We start from the raw sequence: 21,178 nt of genomic DNA on the forward strand, positions 1-21,178 counted from the left end.
ATCTCGACTTATACCGCAGCCTGTTGTCGCGCACCATACCGCAAAGTTAAGTTGCTGTGGCCAATAGGCCATATTTTGGCTAGCAAGCCACCTTTTTGACTCTTTTCCTGATGTATGCTTCAGTTTTGTTTTTTGAAAAATCTCTCTTAATTTCGTTGTGAAATATTGGTCTGGTGTGACGTAGATGTTTATTTGGCTGTTAAATATTTTTTTCAAACTTGGTGCGGCTTCGTGAAATCCAACAGCTGGAATTGGCAAAGATGAGCCTTTTGCGCCGCTTGGTGACAGCTGTTGTGGAAAACCGCCTGAAATTTGATTCACCCCCAGTGCTTTTTTCATCTCTGGGCTCCAATATTTGCTGTCAGAGCCAAAAACATTTATCAAATGGCCTTGCCCTGCCTTGTAATAAATGTCTGCCGTTGCTGTGTGGTTGTACGCGAACTCAACCTGTGCAACAAATTTTGTTCGGTCAGCGTTTGGATATTTTGCAAGAAAAGGTTTCCATGCATTGTCTTTTGCCGCTTTAGAAATTGTAGTTGCTTCTGGGGTTTTCATCCACTTCATAAAACCTCTTGTTTTTGCATCCATGGTCCTCTTTTATATTAAACATTTTTTATTTTTATTTAATATAAAAATGGTTGTGCTGACTGTTACCACAAAAGAAAATCCGAACACTGTTTATTTTGACCAGCCTATTCCAAAACCAAGCTATATCCGGCTTTTAAGTTGTTCTCTTTACAACAGCTGGAATAGTTTGGAAAAGGATGGAATAGTTTTTTATAAACAAGTGAACAAGGAAGAGAAGGCGCGTTATATACGGCAAGGAAACTTCTCACTCGATGACATTGGGAGTATTTTTGAAAAAGGATTTCCAGAGAAAAACATGTTTTCTGTAACAAAAGGCATTGCAGGTCGTTCATTGATAATAAAAGCAAAAGAGCCCAATTTAAAAACTTTTGGACTGAATGAAAGTCTTATTAAGTTCTTTAATTTGCCTGGGTTTGAGAATTACGCAAGTATTGAAAAGGAATTTTTTGAAACAATTGAGGTAAATAATGTTTCAAATCCTAAAAATTACTTCATCAACTGTGACCTTATCGACAAGCAACAAAGCTTGCTAAATGGTAAGCCATCAAGCCTTTTAGCGTTTTTTGACATACGTGGAAAACCGTATGAAAAAGTTTATTACCAAAATACACATTTTAACGTCTTGCGCGACGTTTCTGCTGAAGAAAATGTATCATCTCTGACTCTTTCGATTAGTGATGAGAATGGAAAGCCATTCGATTTTAACGGCTCAAATCTTACATATGAGTTGGAATTGAATTAAATTAAATACAAAATTAACTTTTATGTATACGAGACCATGTCATCTGCTAATGTTCTCCCGAGTGCCCCTGCTTATGGTGATCGCGAAGAAACACAACTTTATCCAAGCCTCCCAACAAATGCCGAGAATTTTCGGCTGACTGAAATAAGTAAAATTGAAAAAGAAATATCCGCTGAAGCTGAGCATTACAGGCTTGTGTTAAAAAAATATAAAAAAGTCCGGAAAGTTATTCACTATTCCGTGGTCTGTCTTGGCGCCGTGACGGCAGCTCTGTCTTCTGGAGCTGTTGCGACTTCACTTACTGGTGTTGGAATTGTTATCGGCGTTCCTGTTGCAGCAGTAGCAGGTATATCTGGCGCAGCTTCCACTGGCCTGTCAGTTATCAACAAAAAGCTTGAACGTAAAGTTAATAAGCACTCAAGAATCCTCGCTCTGGCTGTTGCAAAACATGACTCGATAAACAGCTCTGTCTCACAAGCTCTGAATGATAATCTTGTTTCTGACAAAGAGTTTCAACTGATCTTACGAGAAATGCAGAAATATCGTCAACTTAAAGAGACTTTACGTTCAAGCTTTGCACACAAACAAACAAATTCACAGCCAGACATCGAAAAAATACGACAAGAGATCATGAAAGCAGAAAGACAAAAAATGAAAAAAAAACTTCTCGAAAGCACCACCGACATTTCGAAATAAAATTTCAGTCCAATAGAACATTTTTTCATTTAATGAAAGAATGATTGTCTGCGCTCATCTTGTTGTTTACTTTGTGATTGAATATTTCACGCCAGAGTGGCAAAAAAATATTCGAGTCATCACTAAAGAGGTTGTTGATTGTCTGAACAACATTTGAGGCTGTCGTTCCTTTTTCCACGATCCACGATCCACGATCCTTCTTTTCCAAAAGACCCAAGCCCCCTCGACCTGCACGTCACGCTCTGACTGCGACAAAATAATTTAGCGACCGCCAGCAAAAGATGGGCCGCACGTATTTATTTGTTTTGACCAAAAAATAGGTGTGAAGCAGGGGGTTATTTCACTTTTATTTATTTTTTTTTTCTTGGGAGCCGTGAAACAATATTGTATCTATTAATATAAGCAATCAATAAACATTACAAGTGTGTTAAGTAAAAATAATTTTATTCAGTTGCTAAGTTAAATGTTTCTTGACAACGGCGGACATTCATGGCCACGGTAACTAAGGTAAATTGTTCGTTGACAACGGCGGACATCTATGGCCACGGTATCCAAGGTAAATTGTTCGTTGACAACGGCGGACATTCATGGCCACGGTAACTAAGGTAAATTGTTCCTTGACAACGTCAGAATATTTTAAGCTTGTAAACTTGCAAGTTTTTGTCAATTCGGGTTACGCCATAACCCATTTGGTATTCTAATGTGTTGACGTTTTAAGGCATGTGACTTAGATAATTTTGTCAATTCGGGTTACGCCGTAACCCATTTGGCATGTGGTGTTGCCTGTGACTAAGATAATTTTTGTCAAGTTTAGCAAACGCTAAAGTTGTATCATCCCATCGTTAGACATCTACAAATGATTTATGTCGATAAACTGAGTTAAAACTTCTTAATTTTTGATATAGAAAGGTTTGATAAACGTCTTCAAGCATCCGATATACTTAACCTTGCGATCAAACTTCACGACCAAGCATCTGATTTTTGTCCGTAATTATTGCTTCGGCACGAATAGCTGATATGAAATATTAAAATCGGATCCTCGTTTGTCGTTTCCAAATGATTCATGTCCGTAAGCTGTGTCTTTGCTTCTTTTTCAATGAAGGTTTGATAAACGTCTTTATACATCGGCCATACTTGCTTGTGTAATACAAAAAAGCTTATGTGAATAATATAAAGTTATAATTTTAACTGTGATTGGTCACAAAAGACGTCATTACATCGGGAAATAACCTATTAACTAAAAATAGTAATGACGCCTGGTGAATAAAAATACCGTGACCTTATATTGTTCTTTTATGTGCTAGAAAGTTCTTAGCTCAATATTTCACGGTATATTTACATGTTAGTCAAATTAAATATTGTTGTTGAATAAATCATAGCTCTTACAACACACATACAAAGAGTTTGAGTTGTTTTCCGGCTAAAAATATTCAAAATGAAAAAAAAAAAAGAATTAGATTACGTCAAGGGGGTTTCCCACGCAATTGGCACAGGGTAAACAATGACTTCCTGTGTTACTCGATAATTTATGCACTCACCGGAGCGTGCAAGTTTTGTTTAGCTTGTCAAAACGTTTGCGACAACACTGCTGTCTAGTTTTTTTAATTTTTCAATCAGCTCGTCTGTTAAAAAGATTGTTATTTGTTTTTCATTTTCTTTAGTTTTTTTGTAGGTTGTAAACGCTTTTCCACGAGATCTTTTCAAGTTTTTCTTTACATTCAAGTTAATTTCTCCAGTTCTCCCTCTTCCCATCTTCGTTTACTCAATAAGAGCATTTGTTCAATTGAAAAATAATTCTGGCGCGCCTGTTCTTTGGGGCTTGGCGGGGGCCACTTGTTTTAGGACAGTCCTCAACAAGTGTTAAAAGGGTGCCTTTGCCTAGATACATGTGCATGGGTTGAAAGGCTGTCATCTAACCCCGACACACTTGCAATATGAGGGTTTTCGACGCAAATCCAAAAAAACAGTGAGGGGCGAGAATGGCGAAGCCGGCAGGCGAGCCAGGCGAAGCCCCGAACGCATTTTTTTGGATTTGCGCCAAAACCCTCATATTGCAAGTGTGTTGATCAGATGCCTTTTTAAACGTTATAAGCCTTTGATAGCACGCTTTGCAAGCTGACAACTCGCTGGTCGCTGAATAGCAGATCACATTCACATCCAGTCATGAACAAATCAGAATAATCGCCGGAAAATCGAAACGATTCTCAACGCATTTGTATTTAAGCTCGAAATTCGAAATGTATTGCTATTAAACAACATCAAAAGCTTCTTTAAGGCCAAGGGTCGCAATTTTGAAAGCTGAGAACTCCAAAATAAAACACGCAATGCGATTGGTTAGATTACTTTGGCGGGTACGGTTCCTGAGATATATGAACCGAATAGTGATTGGCTGAAATGGTGGAAAGGAATGTTGTTCGAATGTGAGCAGCCGTTAGTGGGGAGGAATTTTGCGTGACGACACTAAGAACGGCTGCGAGGGAGACTAGAGAATGCGGCATGTTTGAATAATTTACTGTTAGTTGAGGGGTTTCCAAAGCGCTTTAAACTGAAGGACGAGAGGTAGCTATCTTGAAGAGCCAAATTTGACGAGTTTTATCGAGACTTCACGCTCGAAACTAGATGAGGGCGTTTGCTTATATGTTGGATTTTTGCATACTAAAAATTAAAAGAAAAAAAATCGGTCGATTTTTTTTAATTCGAAAAAGATTGAATTTTTCTAATTTGCAATTTTTGCACCCTAAACCACTTATGCTTCATTTCATTATAACTTTTGCGGAGAATATCCGATCGTTTCAGATTTTTCAGCAACTTTTTAGGAGGTATTGAGCTCTCAAATGACAGAAGTGATCTTAGTATTAATTAAGCATTGTTGCAATAGCTGGCGAAAATATACAATAACAATATTTTTATGCGAAAAATAAACAGTCAACTGTGCAGCAATTTCTACCCAGCCGATTTAGTTGAAACTTGCTCACATGAAACCCAGGCTTACTTGAAGTAATTGACCTTAATTAGAAAAAAATCTATCTTCGCGTTTTGAAAATATTCGCATATTTTCGAAAAAAAGGTTTTCCATAAAGTGCTTATTTCTCGCGATTGTTTATATTTTGGGCTTTAAAAGGTAAAGATTTATAAAATTTAAACATTTGTTATTACGACTACCAAACATCAAAGAAATCGGTTACGGTTTTCATCTCCAAAATTCGATTTAAAAAATAGCACCTTCGCTCCCGGAATTAGCCGCGGGCCACCTTAAGCTAAAGAAATCTCCAATTTTGTCATCACACTTTAATCCGAAAATCATAGGCGGTTATACCCTTTGCTCTTTCAATAAATCTATCGAACTCTTGTTTTATCCGTTGTTTATTATTTTCGTTAAAAACGTGCGGTTCTTTTTCTTTAAAATAATGCTCCATCTCTTGTGTTACACCAGTCTCAAAATTTTCTTTTGTAAACTTTATTTTCATCTCAAAACTTACTTTTACGCTTTTCAAATCTCTTATTTCATTCTTTACCAAATCAATAAACTTTCCTTTTGTTTTCTTTTGAAATACAAAAAGATCTTTACTGATTGGGCTTCCTTCTGGTATATCAATTTTACATACGCGTAGCCATTCATTAAAATCAGATTGGGCCAATAAACAGTTCGGTTGGATTCCATTTCTGGAAGAAACGAAAACAATTGTTTTACGTCACGAAACGTCACTGATCAAAACAGTGGATCGCATTTCATAACATGTTTCGCGGTAGCCAAATTCAAGATGGCGGACAACCACAAGGAAAGTATATATCGATTTTTTTATAAATTTCATGCCGCAGACTTCTTCTTCATCGTGGTCGAGGCTTTGACGATATAAACAAGCTTCTTACTTCCATAAAATTGACGGTAGTTCGCTGTCTCTTCTCGTAAGTCCTCCGTTTTATTTAATCTTTAATCATGTAAGCGCGAACATATCGAGGGAAATTAATTTTGTCAACAGACTTTTGCTCGCGTTTTGCCTAAAATCCCGCTCTCTCTCGAAACTCTTGCGCTTTTCTCGACGTTGAACGTGCTCAAATCTTGCCGAGAGATTCGATTGAGTTTTAAAACGCGAACGCGTCGCTCTTGACCGACCTCGTTTGGCCCATGTTGAGTTGACTATTATAAACTTTTATCCCGTTCGCAGTTTTTATGTATATTATTGTGTTAAGGTTTATATCTTGTACATTGTATTGCCCGGCCAGAAAAGGAACAAAAGAGCTTGATATTAAAAATGCAGTTTACTTCCAGTGTTGGAGTCTTATTTACCGATGCTTTAATCAATAATAAAATGTCATGGTGGTACAATAAATGTTGGTCATTGAAATTGTTTTGCAGCTACGAATTATTCCCCTCTTAACCGAAAGAATTCGATTCTGTGCTAATATACAAGTTATTACCAAAGGGCAAAGAACATGAAAAAATCTTTATGTTCATGCCAGCAGAACATTTTCCATAGCAAAATATTTCTTTAAAATTCTTTCACAGATTCCAGGGTGTGCAAGAGGGTCTTTTTCGACTACAAATTGAAAAATCCTTGGTTGTAATTCAGTTCATTTAAGTCTGGGAATAGCAAATTTGCTCTTGTTGTCTACATTAAACTGCACACGTGAGAGAAGAAAGTATTTTCGTTTTGAATGTGTCAGGACACTGGTGTTTTATTCAACAACAATAGTTTACAATTCCTTTTTCCTCTTTGTTCCTCCATCCACCTACAAACAAATCACAAAAACAGTTTTAACTTTAACTTGCACTCATAAGCATATATTGACCTAATTTTTAGTTCTGAAGGAATGAATGGACTTTTAAAAACACTCAACTTTATAAACAAAAATAGTAATATAAAAACAACAATGAATTGTCATACATTGATACAAAGTTAGAAAAAAGCTTTGTGAAAAGACTTGAGACAGACTAACAACCGAGTTAGGATTTCGAGTTGGATTTTCAAGTTGGATTTTCGAGTTAGGATTTCAAGTTGAATTTTCGAGTTGGATTTTCGAGTAAGGATTTCGAGTTGGATTTTCAAGTTGGATTTTCGAGTTAGGATTTTCGAGTCAGGATTTTTTTTTTGACAAAGCAAAACCCATTACAATTAATGAAAGCCAAACTTAAATTGGCTAACCGGAGTGCAAAGTAGGCTAATCAAAGTGAATAGTAGGCTGACAGGAGTACTAGTGTGTAGAAGGCTAACAGGAGTGCATAGTAGGCTAACCGGAGTGTATAGTAGGCTAACCGGCGTGTATAGTAGGCTAACCGGAGTGTATAGTAGGCTAACCAGAGTGCATAGTAGGCTAACCGGAGTGTATAGTAGGCTAACCGGCGTGCGTAGTCGGCTAACCTTAGTGTTGAGTACGGTAAGCAACTCTAAAATCCAACTGGAAATCCTAACTCAAAATCCAACTCAAAATCCTAACTTGGTAAATAGGCAACCTCTCAAACAATAAGTGGCACACAACCCAGAGACTATATTCACTAAACAAGAAATTTTACTGCCCTGTCCCTAACATGCATATAATGGCCTGCAATAACTTATCAGAGAGCACTGGAAAAAATGATAAAAATTAAAATGGCAATTCATCTTGTTGCTACCCCTCTTGCACATTTTTTTTTTAATTTTTTTGCAAGCCAATCTGCACATACATCTCCCCTCCTTCTTTAACATTTTCAGCCCTTTATTAGCCACATTTTGTTGCCACAGTAGGGATATTTGCTGTTATATGCGCCAAGAGTTCTACATGTAGTTCTCTACAATTTGAGAATGATTCTCCATTCCATTTCAGTAGAGAGAATCAACACAAACGTAACAACATTTAACAAGGAGCATGAAATATACTCATCAGTAAACTTTAAACCAGCGATTTGAAAAACACTTTCAAGTTCATTTCGAAGTAGAAAAAGTAAAAACCAAGTCCCTGTACTCTGAATGATTTTTTCACACCTTCAGATGTGCTTAAACGAATCTTCATTTCGAACTAATGCCGTAAAAATGCCAAAACATTTGCCCCGTTCGCTATTATCGGAGCGAACTTTAGGTCTCTGCTCATCATCAAAGCGACGCACTAAGGAATGCATCCAGGCGATCAACTTTAAAAAGTGTTACCATTTTTCCTAGGTGGTTACCAGCGACGAAACTTTAGAAAAACAACAATGAACAACGACACATTCGAGGAAAATTGTTCACTTTGACTACAAAATTCTCCATCACAGGGAAAACAGAACATAAATCTAGGTACTTACATTTCAAGTCCGCCATCATGGCGGCGGTCTCCACGATCCGCGATCTTTTCGTTGCTTAAATTGCCGTTTCCAAACCTTCTATTCTCGCCCAAATGCGACCGAATTGGCATCCATCTTTGTTTCACTGGAATTGCTTCTCAAAGTTCCCGGATATTGCGCGTAGAGACTGGTAGACAACTTTATGTATAAGGCACCAATTTCTCTCTATTATTTTGGTCGATTTTTGTATATTTTCGCAAGAACAATAGAAAAGTGACGTCACGCTTTCTTCCAGAATTGGAATACATCCGAACTGATAAAAACGTTTCGTTTCTTTGTGGTTTTCTTTCAAATTCACGTATTTCCTTCATTAGTGCTTGCAAAACTTCTGACGAATAACTTGCAGCAGACATCTTGGCGTATATACCAATGAGAAACATTTTGTCAATAGGAATTAATTCTGGCACACCAAGGCCGCAAGGATGGTTGATACGGTTGTCGTAACAAAAAATGCGTTACACACATATATGATAGGGGTTTTGGACACAAATACCGAAAACGAGGGAGGCGAGCCTTGCAAGGCGAGCCGAGCGAGTTTTCGGTATTTCTGCCAAAACCCCTATCATATATGTGTGTGGCTTCACTCCGGTATGGATTCGTTCATGTTCCTTCCAATCTGTCCAACGGCTAAAACACTAGCTTTTTGCAATGTTTACATTCATACGGTTTCTCTCCTGTATGAATTCGTTCATGTTGCTTACAATGTGATAACCGGTGAAAGGACTTATTACAATGCTTGCATGTATACGGCTTCTCTCCTGCATGTGTTTGTTCGTGCAACTTGCAATTTGATAACTGCCTAAAGCACTTATCGCAATGCCCGCACTTATACGGCTTCATTTGTGAATGTGTTCTTTCATGTTGCTTGCAATATAATGACGTGCTAAAGCACTTGTTACAATAACTGCATTCAAATGTTTTTTCTGCTGTATGTGTTAGTTCATGTTGCTTGCAATTTGATAACTGGCTAAAGCACTTTTTACAATGCTTGCAAGCATATGGCTTCACTCCTGTATGTATTCGTTCATGTTCCTTGCAATCTGATTGACATCTAAAGCACTTTTTGCAGTGTTTACATGAATACGGCTTCTCTCCTGTATGAACTCTTTCATGTTGCTCACATTGTGACAACCGGCCTTATTACAATACTTGCACGTTTACGGCTTCACTCCTGTATGTGTACGTTCGTGTACCTTGCAATTTGATGAACTGCTAAAGCACTTATTACAATACTTGCATGTATACGGCTTTTCTCCAGTATGTGTCCGTTCATGCGTCTTGCAATCCCCTAAACGCGTAAAGCACTTTTCACAATGCTTGCATGTATACGGCTTCACTCCTGTATGTGTTTGTTCATGTTTCTTGCAATTTCCTAACTGGCTAAAGCACTTATCGCAATGTTTACACTTGTACGGTTTGACTCCTGTATGTGTTCGTTCATGTACCTTGCATTGCGATGATCGGCTAAAGCGCTTATTACATTGCTTGCACGTATACGGCTTCACTCCTGTATGCGTTCGCTCATGCGACTTGCATTCTGACACTCCTGTATGCGTTCGCTCATGCGACTTGCATTCTGATGATGTGTTAAAGCACTTGTTACAATACTTGCATGTATAAGGTTTCACTCCTCTATGTGTTCGCTCATGTCTTATGCGACTTGATAAACTACTAAAGCACTTTTTACAATGGTTGCATGTATACGCCTTCTTCCCACTGTGTGTTTCTTCCTGGTGCTTGCTTACTGCCATCTTTTCTTTCACTTCATTTCCTTCGTCGCCAACAGATGTGCTATGGTCGACATCGTTACGAGGCATCTTGTTAGTAGACCAGTCAGGATTGTTGTCAGTAATGCGTATTCCTAAGAAATTGGAAATAATAATAAAAAAAAAAAATTGTATCAGGGTTTGCTCTAAGTAAAAACTGTAAAAAAGTGTTTTATAACGTATGAAGAAACTGGTGTGAAACCAGTCGGAGGAAAAATAGACTTGTCAGCGCATTTACCAACAAACGAAAGACAAGCTTGGGTGTTCATAAGGCAGTCTGCTGTTCTGCATCATGCAGAGAACGTTGGACACCTTAATTTATTAAAGCAATTAACTTAAAGTTCTCTTTTAACTCTCCTCTGTGGAAGATAATTTTATTTCGAAAGTCCCCTGTCTATGAAGCCCCCCACCCCCCCCCCCCCCAACAATAGACGGTAGTTCATAAACAAGAAAACATGGTGAGTAGGAGCGCGTTTTTAATACACAATTTTGGAATGAGAGTGGCCAGAATGTGAAATGCACGCGTTTTTTATTCCGCTTTCATATTTAGATTGAGTTCAGCAATCAAACGAAATTGAACTCACCAAAAAAAAAATGTTCAATCCAACTCAATCCAACCTTCGAATTTTGAACTCTTGATTTTGCTTGCATTTTTCCATGAAAGTTACACTTCAATTTGTCATTTCGCAACGGTAAGTTAGATTACAATGAAAATGGTACAATAATCCCGGAATACGCCTGCGGGAATAATAAAACTAATAATGATGGCTTTGTTCTGTTCTGTTCTCTTCTCTTAACTGCCACAAACAGTAGATTTTCGGGTTTCTGTCATTGAATAAATAGTAAAAACGGACAAGAAAAAACTGCTTTTGATAGCACTGCCTGAACATTCGCAAAATTTATTAGTCTTCATACATTCTTCCTCCTCTTTATTAATTAAAAAAATTGCTGGGATAATGGCTGCAATGAGAGCCTCTTCGTCAGGTGCCATATTTATTACGCAATGTTTACTCATGTCAGGACCACGCATCTTGACAGGCGTTTTTTTAATGCTGGCAATCAGAATTATTCCTAGCATTCTGTACCAAACACTCTTATACCAGAATTGTGGGTAAAATGGCGCCACAAGGCTTTTCAATCAGAAAAGCACAATAAGCGCCCCTATTCCAATAAGCACCCCCATTCTAATAAGCACTACCCTGGGTACCAGAGGATTTTTTCTCGCACTCGGTGAATACTTTGTCGGCCAAAGTCCGTGCCGAAGACCGAAGGCTGCTGCCACAGGTCAAAATAAAGACATGACTGACACCGGAAACCGCGCAAGAAAAACCTCTGGCACCCAGGGTAAATAAGCGCCCCTATTGTGGAAAACTGCCCCTACTGAAGTCATCGAGGTCAAATAGATTAACTCATAAACATTCAATGCACTGCACATGTATATATGTATTGCTAATATAAACATACTTTCAATAATTGTACTGTTACAGTATATGTTATTGTTTGTTGTTTTGTTTTGAAGTTTTGGTTGTTTCTCAGAAAACTAATAAGCGTCCTGTCCCGAATAAGCGCCCTGTCTCGAATAAGTGCCCTCCCTCAAGGTGCCAAAAGTAAATTAGCGCCCCGGCGCTAAATTGAATCATTACAGTATTAAGCAAAAAGACAGCTAATTTGCTTAATTAACAAGAAAATTTGAATTCCAATTTGGGACTCCGAAAACAAATTGAGCTCTGTTTAATACTTTGTTATCTACATGATCCTTCTGGATGCAGCAATAGCCTTAGTCAATGCTTTTCAAAATACATAATAGGCATTAGAGGTACATGGTGATGTACATGTAAGTTCTGATGGTCATTTCCTATGCCTTAGTTTGGCTAAAATCCGTGACACGGTCCCTTTAAATCGAGCTTCCACTGTATCAACTCTATTGACCCGACAGTGTATCTTAGTTTTTGTGATTGCTTTGATGGCCTGCCAGTGCAATTGATTTTGCTTCCCTCTTCAAATATAGACATATTTTGTGTATTAAAAAAAATTGTCATAACTTGTGATAGAAGTTGCTTTACTTTGTTCATAATGTTTTGTCTGTTTATAATTATTATGTTATTGGAAATTGATAATATTACAGGGCTCAAAATAATGGCCCGTCGACGGACAATGTCTGGTCAAGATGACAATTTGTCCGGACAAAGTTTTGATTTGCCAGTCATTTTCAATTTTCAAATGTTGGAGATTGTTGTCGGAAACCGCAATAATCTTCTCATTCTCTTCTCTGCCTACTCATGTACAATTGTTATCTGGACTACTTAAAGTTTTGTTTTAATGCAATATCATGGAAGTTGACAGAAAGGGAGAGGAAAGAAACAGGATAAAAAAAACATACGAATATGTCTCTTGAAGCAGTAAATAAAAATAGCGATATAATATACGATACAAGCTGGTAAAGGTGGAAATATTAAGGTTGAAACATTTCATTAAGATGTTTGCTGAATTCGAGAACTTCTTTCAAGCAAAATCTTCTCGCTGATTTTTTTGTCTATCTATACTGATCCATTTGTGATTCTTAAATTGTCTATACGTTTGAATTCCTGGGTTTGAATGCTGTTGTCTGTAAGTCATATTTATGTTAAACAATGGACTGAACTGAAATATATTTAGACTATTTATGTAGTAGCCAGTCACACAATGTTGGCTATTTTCAAGGGATGTGTAAAATCACTATAGTCTCTATAATCTCGGAGTAACTGCAGAATACTCCACCACATCGAGCCCTTTACTGAAAATAGGTGGCTACGCGGTAAGCGGTATGCAGTGAGAAATAAATGCAAGACTGGAAGCTATCTTTCTTGCTGGCTATGTGGTACACGATATGCAGTGAGAAATAAATACAAGACAGGAAGTTATCTTTTTCGCTGGCGACGCGGTATGCGGTGCGCAGTGAGAAATAAATGCAAGACCTGGAAGTTAACCTTTTCCCTGTCTATACGATACGCGGTACGCAGTGGTCTTGATGTTTGTCAAAGCTTAGCACTCTTGTTTTGACTAATGGATTAAAGATCGAAAGTATATTCACGTGAAGCATGCTTGTTTCAGCTCATGGATTAAAGAACGCGGTATTTCATGTGTCAATTCATGTTTTACTCGCTGCGTACCGAGTACCACGTAGCCAGCACATAACATGCGGCACCATTTTGAGTTTATTTTATTTTTATACTTGAACTTATTAGTTTCTGCGTACCGCCTAGCCAGCTGCATGGAATTTAGTTCGAGTGACAGGGTATTCAGGGTATTCAGCAGTTAAGCCATAATTAATCTCTTTATCCAATGCCTTTCTGCCACCTTCCAGGGTCTTCCATTTAAAAAAAACTAGAGCAGCATTTAGCTCTATCAGTGGTCACCTTATAGAATTGTTGAGCTCATAATGTAATTTGTTTATTATATTAAATTTTTGCCGGTCAAAAGTTGCTTCATGCTATTTATTTGTCCAGTCATCATGACCGGCGATTGACTTGCGTTTATTTCAAGCCCTGTATTCTAAAGCTGAGCTTGAGAAAGCATTTTAACAGACTCAGCTCTCTTACCTTTATAAAACAGCGACAAAGTTGACTCACTGCTGACTGGCGACTGAACTGTGGTATTTTCAAGTTAAGTCCTGTATTCGTATAAAGCAGTGTATAAAGTGACACGTATATATGTTATCCTGCGTTCCAAAGATTAGACTGATTTGAAAACGGCATTGAAATAACTCTCTTACCTTTATAAAACGGCGAAAATGTCTTCCACGACAAATCACATGTAGGCCGCCATTATCGTGTTTAGACGGTCGTTTAGACTGGAGCCCATTCTCCACAGACGGTAGCCATAGTAACGCTGGCCCCGAACGTAAGACCGGGAACGTTGGAGCTCCCAACGAAAGCGGCGGACGATTAGCCTTTTTCAAGGATTTTCCGGGCTGTTCAGGTGTCTCATTTTTCGGGTTAATACTAGCTTCGGTATTCTGGGATTGGGTGGAGGTAGTGAATATTATTAGCTTATTGATACAGGCCAAACCGACGGATTTTGAAAATCGCCGCGGACAGGATACTCCGAACAAGGTTAGCCTGCGTAGCAAGCGTTCCTGTGCGAGCGAAGTGCTGCTATGTGCCGCGCGCGAGCGAATACCCCCATCCCCCTTCTTTTCCCTTTTTTGCTCGCCAGAATATTTCGCTCTTCGCCAAAATATTCGCTCGCGCCCGACGTGACATAGCAGCACTTCGCTCGCACGGGAACGCTTGCTACGCAGGCTAGAACAAGGTTGGATACCGGGCTAACCAGGCCAATCAATTGCAGGCTGCAGCTCTACTTCAGTAGGGAATTACTCCGGTGTAATCTCATTGATCTCAAGAGTTGAGATAGAATTGAGCGCACAAAGAAAAGCGTTCATTTCCTCTGATGTAATTTTGACCACTGCGCCACGTAACATTTCTTTAAAAAAGTTTCATATAATACAAAGAGTCAACCAGTAATAATGTTAGCAGTCACAGTTATATTCTATTTACATCAAACCATCGACAGACGTAATAGAAATGTACGGTACATAAAATTAATACTTTACATTGGTTAATATATGAAATATGATTAAATAAAGTCTTCTAATAATTTTTCTTGTCACAAACTTCTTGCACGGTATATATAAAGCACCGCCATATAAAAAATATGTGGAACCCCGCCTTACGGCCACCTCGTTATTACGGCCACTTTTGTTTGTCCAGGCAAAATGCCCTTACATTTTCTTATCTCAAGCTGACTGCTCACAAGGAATTCAGGGGCGGATCCAGGGTTTTTCAAAGGGGGGTGGCTGTTTATCAATATTTTTGTTTACTATATTGTTCAAGCCCCAGTTTTTCATGTGGTGGGGGGGGTCTCAGGCTTTTAGGAAGTTCTTTGAAAGTGAAAGTGCTAATTTTTTGTTGGGCTGAGGACCATATTTCATGGAGCCGTCGGCTCCATACCCCTAGGGGGGTCTGGGGGCATGCCCCCTCAGAAAATTTTGAAAAGTTAAAGCGTCTTAGACGTGATTTTCGCGATTCTGAGAAGCTTTATATAGCTGTCAATTAAGTTATTAAACCAATCTTTTTCTATGATAATTTGGCAAAATATTCTTTCCTCGGAGAAAAAGTCTAGTTCTTATGAAATGAACAGTGATTAAAATTTAAAGTTGACAGGCCCTTGGCAAAGTGGCGTGGGGACAACTTTGGCGGCTTTGCTTGCTTGTAAAATCGCTTCAATGCGAAAAACGGAACAAAAACTCGCTAAAAAAGATGTAAATGGAGAAGAAAATCATTCCAGCAAGGCTAAAACAACCCTTTAAAGCTAAAAGGAATCTAATTTTTAAAGTTATACACACGTTTTGCTGCATTAAGCCAGAAGTTCGTAAAACAGGCTGTTGAAAATCTTCTATTTTGAAAAAATGACCGTCCTTAACTTTAAAAGGCCGCCTAACTATGAAAGGTGGATGAACATTGGCCTTTATTTTCTATTTTAATATGCTTATTTTCATTTTTCTGGTAGATCAAGGGGGGTGGCTAGCCACCCAATCCACCCCCCCTGGATCCGCCCCTGGGAATTACCCTGTATCAGGCTTGGGGTATTGAGATAATATAGAGACGCACTCGAACCAAACTGCACTAGTGCCTTCTTTTGAACAATCAAAAGCTTTTTTGACTTGCATAGCGTTATGATATCCTATCACTGGCTCACACTGCCGGAGCTTATTTCTGTTTCTGTAGCATGAAGGAACTAGAGGTTTTGCGTCTCCGCCCGGAAGTAATGTTAAACCATAGGATATAAAAGGCAAACAAAGTTGATATTTTATTGAATACGGGAAGGATAGAGAATTTCCACAAGCACTGCTGCCAGCCAGAATAGCAGAATGCATCCAACCCTATACACTACCTCTCAATCGGTGCGAAAACAAATATTTTGCAGTTTCCCCTAAGCGATAGGAAATCGTGTTACTGGGAGAAAAGGACGTTTTTATGTTGTATTCATTCAAAAAACTACTTGTTTCCTTTTCCCCACGTTCCAGCTCTGTATATCGTGTGTAACAAGCACTCCCGTCAATATCCAACCTTGCCAAAGTCTCTTATACGGGACGATTGTCAAAAAATGCAAGGGCTGGCCTTATAGTATCAAAAAACTTGGGTATAACCCGTACCTCTGCCTAACCCCAAAATTCCGAAGCTATTTCTGAAAACCGAAATAAATACTGAAAATCCCGAAAAATCCTTGATAAAGGAAACTGGTTTTTTTTGTGGGGTGTTCCGGTGTTCCGGTGTTCCCGTGCTCCGCCGTTCCTCCGTTCTTGGCCAGCGTTACTGTGGTTACTGGACTGCGAAGACTGGGCTCTTGTGTAAACACTTTAATGGCGGAGTACATGTGATTTGTTGTCGAAGACATTGTCGCTGTTTTCTAAAGGTAAGAGAGTCCATTACAATTACAATCCCTTTCATATCTTGCATTTTTAAGCTTTAAAATGCGAGGAGGTCAACTATATGTATCTTAAGAAAACAAGGCTTGATAACCGCAGGTCAGTCATAGAAATTTCGGCTCAATCAAAATATGCTTTCATCGGCATGTACTAAATCCCAAAACAGAAGGAAACGAAACCATCGAAACGAAACGACCGAAACAAGCAAAACCACCGAAACGACCAATATGAAACCGCCGAAACAACTGAAAAGGCCGAAACGAGCGAAACAAGACAAAATCACCGACACATGCAAAACCTTTCAATTATACTGCGAAATTGCGCAGAATTCGCTTGACGACGAGGCCATAGGCCGAGTTGGCTAAAATCAGACAATATTCCGCAAGATTGAGCAGGATAATTGTTTTATTATTCAACAAATTGTCAACGAAACACATTTTGTAGATAGAGAAACTGTAATTATGCAGCGCTTTACAAGACTTCGGACGAATTTTCGCAACCTACGTATATCGCAGGATATCTGTTATGTACGGATGACAGATATCGTTAAATTTATATATGGGCAGCGTGCGCAGTTGTTGAATAATAATTATCATTATTATACATTAGAATTACTTTGAAACATGTGATTGGTCGAGAGCATTCAGTCTATATACCGTAGCATGTGAACGTGACATGATAACCCAATATCTGCAGCAGATATTGGGTTATCATGTCAAGTTCAAAGTACGCCTAGTTTCCAAGCCCCTCGTCTGTGTAGTGCTGTCAAATATGGCTGAGCGATTCGCCTCCGTTTCCGAAGAGGAATTGAAAGTTTTGATCGAGAAAAAAGATTTTAAAAACACCAAGAGAACAACAAAAACAAGTGTAAAAATTCTGAATGATTATTCGAGGGAGAAGAACCTAGAGGAATCACAAGATAAAACCGCTTTGGCCAATGTTCTGAAAAGTTTTACGCCGGCGCTAGTCTAAAAAGTGATGGCAAATTGTTTGAAAACGTATAATAAAACAATTATTGAATTCGGTTTTCGCATGATATCGTGAATTATCAAAACCTCGTGTCTGTGTTATCTGCCTCAGCCTTCGGCTTCGGCAGATAACACAGACCTCGGTTTTGATAATTCACGATATCATGCTCAACCTCATCCAATAATTGCTTATTATCATTCGATACAATTTTTTCTTTCTTTTCATTGGCCGAGAGCCCACCACGTGATCTGCAAATAACTGCCTACAAATAATGGTCTGCTCGTGCGCATTAGCGTCTGACAGTGATGTTGCTGCAAATAATGTTCTGCTCATGCATAGTTGTGTCCACTTCCAAGAAAAGTGGCAGCTCGTTTCTCAGAGATAAAGAAGAGCGGATTGATTTGTCTACTAGGCCCGAAAAAAAAAAAAGCGAAACTACAAAGAAGGCAATGGAATTTCCTCTTATTGTATTTCAGCAATAACTGAAAGAAAGATAATTGGATAAGACCGGTTCGTGGATTATCGAAGTTACGCTTTCGTCTGCATTAATTCAGCAAAAAATAGTGCAGTTTCCATGCAGTTCCCGAAGAGGTATTTTGTGTGAAACAAATTCAGTGATTGAATGATAAAACAGTTATTGAACTCGGTTCTCTCAAAATATCGTGATTTGTCAGTGTCTCGCAGATCAATTATTTGCATCAGCCTTCGGCTTCGGCAAATAATCATGCTCGCCACTGACAAATCACGATATTTTGCTCAACCTTGTCCAATAACTGTTAATTATTGACAGATAACAGTACAGGCTAACCGGAGTGCACCTTTCACTCCAGCTACAATCACTGACAAAAGTGTTGACCCATTGTCAATTTACGCCCTTTTTTATTGTTATATGGACCAATTTCATCCTTTTGCCCCACCTTTCCAACCCCCCTCCCCCCAATCAATGTTGTAGTTTGTTTCTAGGAGTCCTTTGCTACCATTTTACAACATTGGATGGGGGGAGGGGGGGGTATTTTAGCAGACAGTCATAAAATTTAAAAACTAGTGGTAAATGTGTCATAAAAGCCGCAGAGCGAAGTCAATGTGTCAACTACTTTTGTCAAAGATTGTGAGCACTCCGGTTAGCATAAATAGCCTCAATAACCTCAATAGCACTTCGGTGGGTCCGATTAACGCTTAGGTTAGCCTGTTTGCACGAAGCTCTCAAAAATGGTAGAGCAGTGAGACCAGGGCTCAATTCAATAAATAATTTACAAGAGTAATTTACAAGTGTAGCTGTTGTTTTGGATGTTGAAAACAAAAGCTACACTTGTAAATTACACTCGTAAATGTTTAACTGAATTGAACTGTGATACATGCACACAGTGTTCTCGCCAGGATATTGCCTTAGGGAGTCCCAGGCCGCTGAAAAATAGGGGCCATTTAAAAACATTAGAGGGACAGAGTTACTCGCAGTTCATGGCGGATGTGGAAAAATCCTTTGTGATTCCTCTGCCTTCCAATGATCAATGCGTGCTTAAAATTTATGTGAATTAACTGTTGCAATGGTGGCCCTTCAGCTGAAATTACCATTAGTGTGACTAACCTCTCTGCTACAAGTCTATATCTCTGACCTCTGACAATTTTGTAAGGTTATTTTGAAGGCTAAAACCCCTCTCATAGTCTGCATTATGAATGGGCAATGTTAATGCCACAGCAGCAAGTTTATGCAGGTTAGAAAATGAATCCTTTTAAAAAGTATGTTCACATGCTGTCATGCTCTACCATGTCAACAAAAATCACGCAGTACGAATAACCTGAGCCCGCACTCCAAATGGTCTGTTACATGAATTACCAAACTGATCCAATATGGCGGCCATGATGTTTACGATTCGATAATGATGCTTGCACCAAACCTTGCTATGTACTTGTGACCAACGAAGGTAAAGGCAATTAATTTAAAGGCTTTTAATCTTGTTATAAAGTGTTTATTCATTTCAATTAGAAAAAAGCTGGGGTGTTTGATTGACATTAAAACTACTCAATTAACATTCAAAGAATCTGTTTGACTGGTATCTTGTTCCTGCGCCCTAACGGGTGCATCTTCTTGGCTTATAGTGCGCCATCTCAATTTTTTGTGCGGGAATCCCTCAAGGCCGCGACCTGATAAGAACACTATGCACATAGGGCTTTCATTACTTTTAAGGGACTGGGGCTATATAGGGAAAACAATTATCTAAATGCACGCACAAAATGGCATAAACATATGACGACTCTATTAAAATTCATTACATAGTAAACATGAAATTTATTTCAGCATCTGAAATGTTTAGCTGGTTTTGAGAATTAGTCTCAAATCAAGGAAAACAAGTTTCAAGTTTTGAAAGTAAAAACTAATGGGATTGTTGCTTTATGGAGAAATGGATTACACTTGCAAATTCTATGTTTACAGTAACCTTCAACTCAAGCAATTGTCTCAATTGCTTGTGCTAATCAAATCTTCTCAGGCAAAATATTTTTGAAGATTTATGCTCTCAACATTTGAGCATTATGGATTATTATGGCTATTATATAGATGAATGAAAATTGATATTTTCAAATTTCTGATCGCAAGAAGTTTTGTAAAGTAAAATGGAAAGATTTCAAATTATGATGGAACCCCAGTATGATAGTTTTCTTGAAATCCAACTAAACAATCATTTTATGGTGGCAAAAAATTATTACACTTGCTCATTTCATTGATATGTTTGAATATACTGAAAACTCACAAAGCAAACAAATTTCATGCCTTCCAATCTTACAGAAAAAGACCAGTGATGTCATAAATGGTGTTTTGTTTTACTGCTCCCCATGGAGGGGATGCTAATCTATCACAGGGTTACCCCCCCCCCCAGCAGTAAATTCGCTGGTACCCATTTATATACCTGGGTGGAGAGAGGCACCGTGATAGAAGTGTCTTGTCCTAGAACACAACTCAGCACCCCGGCCAGTGCTAGAACCTGGGCCGTTCCACTCGGAGTCGCGCAGGCTAACCATTAGGCCACCCCACCTCCCACACATCCCATCCAAAGGGGTGAGTAGAAATACTCCTACATGTAGCTGCTCTGGCCTAATGAGTCACTAGGCTCATATGCAGACTTAACAATAAGAGAGGAGAACAGATTTGAAGGATGACAGCATTGAGTTATTCACTGATCAATCATTTTTTTTTTTTGCTTATTTTATTGACTTTTCGTTTTTTATGGGGGGGAGGGGGAGGAGCTGGTGGAATTTGATAGAAAGTCACTGTTACCAGTATATATAACGGCCTCCCTTTCTTCATCTGTAATTTGTTGCTGCCTCCCCCCTTGAAATTCAATTTTTTTCAATTACCGGTACCCCCTCAAAAAACCAATCATGTGAAATTAAAATTTACCAAGCCTTATTACTAAAGAATGTGCCAGTTGTTCAGTCATAATAATAGATGAACTTCATCCCCCCAAATAGCTGACATTGCCTTGATGTTTTTTGTGGATGTCGTTTTTTAGTATTAGTTGACGGCATTTGTAACCAATAAGCTGTTAGGTTGAGTTAATAACAAGGTAGGGGTACATAACAAGAGTAGGGGCCTGGGGCTCTCATGTTGCCCCCGGAAAAAAATTAATTTTTCAAAACCTCAGGAATGTTATTTTGGG

At 38.6% G+C, this 21,178-nt stretch overlaps 1 protein-coding gene, 1 long non-coding RNA gene and 2 pseudogenes across 4 annotated transcripts in view; all 4 read right to left on the bottom strand.

Moving 5' to 3' along the window:
* LOC144655385 (kelch-like protein 7) overlaps positions 1-13,257 on the bottom strand; it is an 83,434-nt gene extending 70,177 nt beyond the window's left edge. The window contains exon 1 of the mRNA XM_078515631.1: positions 13,247-13,257. The gene's annotated coding sequence lies outside the window, so the exon portion shown is untranslated. The remainder of the gene's footprint in view (positions 1-13,246) is intronic.
* LOC144655389 (uncharacterized) overlaps positions 1-13,729 on the bottom strand; it is a 170,230-nt pseudogene extending 156,501 nt beyond the window's left edge. Inside the window, exon 1 of the transcript XR_013571083.1 lies at positions 13,695-13,729. The product of XR_013571083.1 is annotated as an uncharacterized LOC144655389 (transcript). The remainder of the gene's footprint in view (positions 1-13,694) is intronic.
* On the bottom strand, positions 6,671-8,580 carry LOC144655423 (uncharacterized). Its single transcript, XR_013571093.1, has 2 exons — positions 8,286-8,580; positions 6,671-6,757 (listed from the first exon to the last, which is right to left on the bottom strand). It is a non-coding gene; the product is annotated as an uncharacterized LOC144655423 (long non-coding RNA).
* LOC144655401 (uncharacterized) lies at positions 8,907-13,891 on the bottom strand (annotated as a pseudogene). Its single transcript, XR_013571087.1, has 3 exons — positions 13,842-13,891; positions 13,669-13,739; positions 8,907-10,185 (listed from the first exon to the last, which is right to left on the bottom strand). The product of XR_013571087.1 is annotated as an uncharacterized LOC144655401 (transcript).
* Between the last annotated feature and the right edge of the window lie 7,287 nt (positions 13,892-21,178).

This window comes from Oculina patagonica, chromosome 5 (assembly GCF_052425735.1).
Source record: "Oculina patagonica isolate OP01 chromosome 5, crgOcupat, whole genome shotgun sequence".
Lineage (NCBI taxonomy): Eukaryota > Metazoa > Cnidaria > Anthozoa > Scleractinia > Oculinidae > Oculina > Oculina patagonica.